The following is a 2,500-nucleotide window of genomic DNA, read 5'->3' on the forward strand; positions in this document are numbered from 1 at the left end:
TAGGGGGACCGCCAGAAGCGCTGGACCCTTCAGCGCTTCGCTCATATCCCCTACTACGGCTGTAGCATAGGGGGACCGCCAGAAGCGCTGGACCCTTCAGCGCTTCGCTCATATCCCCTACTACGGCTGTAGCATAGGGGGACCGCCAGAAGCGCTGGACCCTTCAGCGCTTCGCTCCTATCCCCTACTACGGCTGTAGCATAGGGGGACCGCCAGAAGCGCTGGACCCTTCAGCGCTTCGCTCATATCCCCTACTACGGCTGTAGCATAGGGGGACCGCCAGAAGCGCTGGACCCTTCAGCGCTTCGCTCATATCCCCTACTACGGCTGTAGCATAGGGGGACCGCCAGAAGCGCTGGACCCTTCAGCGCTTCGCTCATATCCCCTACTACGGCTGTAGCATAGGGGGACCGCCAGAAGCGCTGGACCCTTCAGCGCTTCGCTCATATCCCCTACTACGGCTGTAGCATAGGGGAACCGCCAGAAGCGCTGGACCCTTCAGCGCTTCGTCCCTACTACGGCTGTAACATAGGGGAACCGCCAGAAGCGCTGGACCCTTCAGCGCTTCGCTCATATCCCCTACTACGGCTGTAGCATAGGGGGACCGCCAGAAGCGCTGGACCCTTCAGCGCTTCGCTCATATCCCCTACTACGGCTGTAGCATAGGGGAACCGCCAGAAGCGCTGGACCCTTCAGCGCTTCGTCCCTACTACGGCTGTAACATAGGGGAACCGCCAGAAGCGCTGGACCCTTCAGCGCTTCGCTCATATCCCCTACTACGGCTGTAGCATAGGGGAACCGCCAGAAGCGCTGGACCCTTCAGCGCTTCGTCCCTACTACGGCTGTAACATAGGGGAACCGCCAGAAGCGCTGGACCCTTCAGCGCTTCGCTCATATCCCCTACTACGGCTGTAGCATAGGGGAACCGCCAGAAGCGCTGGACCCTTCAGCGCTTCGCTCCTATCCCCTAGTATACACTGGGTAGTCTGTTCCTATCATTGTGTGCAAGGTGGCTTGGTTACCCCCTACCAAAATGGGTCACAGCCGTAATAGGCGAAGTACAGAAGCGCTGGAACCTTCAGCGCTTCGCCCCTATCACGGCTTTAAAACCCGAGCGAAAAACTCTATGTCCTTAAACGAAATACCCGTTTTGCGCGGTCCATATCTCCGCGAAAACACAACGCACAGCCGGGACACTCATATCTAATTGTAGTCCAAGTCCCCCTCTACAAACACATCCGAGTGGATCCTGGATGCGACCTCCACAGCCGAGGCACGAGTCGGTCAAAGTAGGTCGCAGGGACCATATTACGCGCGCCATATCTACCCGGAAATAGAACGCACAGCGGGGATACTCATGCCCAGTTGTCGAGCTGGAAGTCCTCTAACCACCCATATAAGATGAATAATAAACGGATACACACAGCCGATGCAGCGCGTAGTTCAAAAGCGTCGGCCGATCTTCGTACTCTGACAAAATCACAGCCAAAGACGAGCGACAATATCGCCGGTCTGCGAGGTCCATATCTCCGCGAATACACAACGCACAGCCGGGACACTTGTACCCGATCGTAGACCACATCCACCTCTACAAACCTATCCGAGTGGATCCTGGATCCGAGACCCACAGCCGAGGCACGATGTACGCAAAGCCGGTCACAGTAGCCGAGCGCCAATACTCTGTTTCCTTGAACAAAATCGCCGGTTTGCGAGGTGCATAGCTCCGCGAATACACAACGCACAGCCGGGACACTTGTACCCGATCGTAGACCACATCCACCTCTACAAAACTATCCGAGTGGATCCTGGATGCGAGACCCACAGCCGAGGCACGATGTGGTCAGAGTAGGTCGCGGGGGCCACATTGCGCGGTCCATAAACCCGGAAATGGAACGCACAGCGGGGATAATAATACCGAAATGTCGACCCAGACGTACTCTCACAACCCATAAGGCAGACCAATAAACTGACACCGACATAACCAATAAACTGACACCGACAAATGAATAAACGGACACCCACAGCCGATGCAGCACGTATTTCAAAAGCGTTGGCGATATTCGTCTCACAGCGAAAGACGAGCGCCAATACTCTGTTTCCTTGAACCAAATTCCCGGTTTGCGCGGTCCATATCTCCGCGAATACACAACGCAAAGACTCGTCCCCTACGCCGAATAGTAGACCACGTCCACTTCTAAAGACCTGTGGAGGAGGATCCAGGATCGGGCATTCACAGCCGATGCACGACGTGGTCAAAATAGGTCACTGTAGCCATATTGCGCGCTCAATATCTCCGCCAAAACACAACGCACAGCCGGGGTACTTACGCCGAATTGTAGACCTTGAAGTCCTCTAACCAGCCATCCATGCACTCCTATAAACGGATAACCACAGCCGATGCAGCAAGTAGTTCAAAAGCGTCGGCCGATCTTCGTACTCTGACAAAATCACAGCGAAAGACGAGCGCCAATACTCTGTCTCCTTAAACCAAATCGCCGGT

This window comes from Anarhichas minor, unplaced genomic scaffold (genome assembly GCF_050575085.1).
Source record: "Anarhichas minor isolate MPS153535 unplaced genomic scaffold, ASM5057508v1 ptg000222l, whole genome shotgun sequence".
In the NCBI taxonomy this organism is placed as follows: domain Eukaryota; kingdom Metazoa; phylum Chordata; class Actinopteri; order Perciformes; family Anarhichadidae; genus Anarhichas; species Anarhichas minor.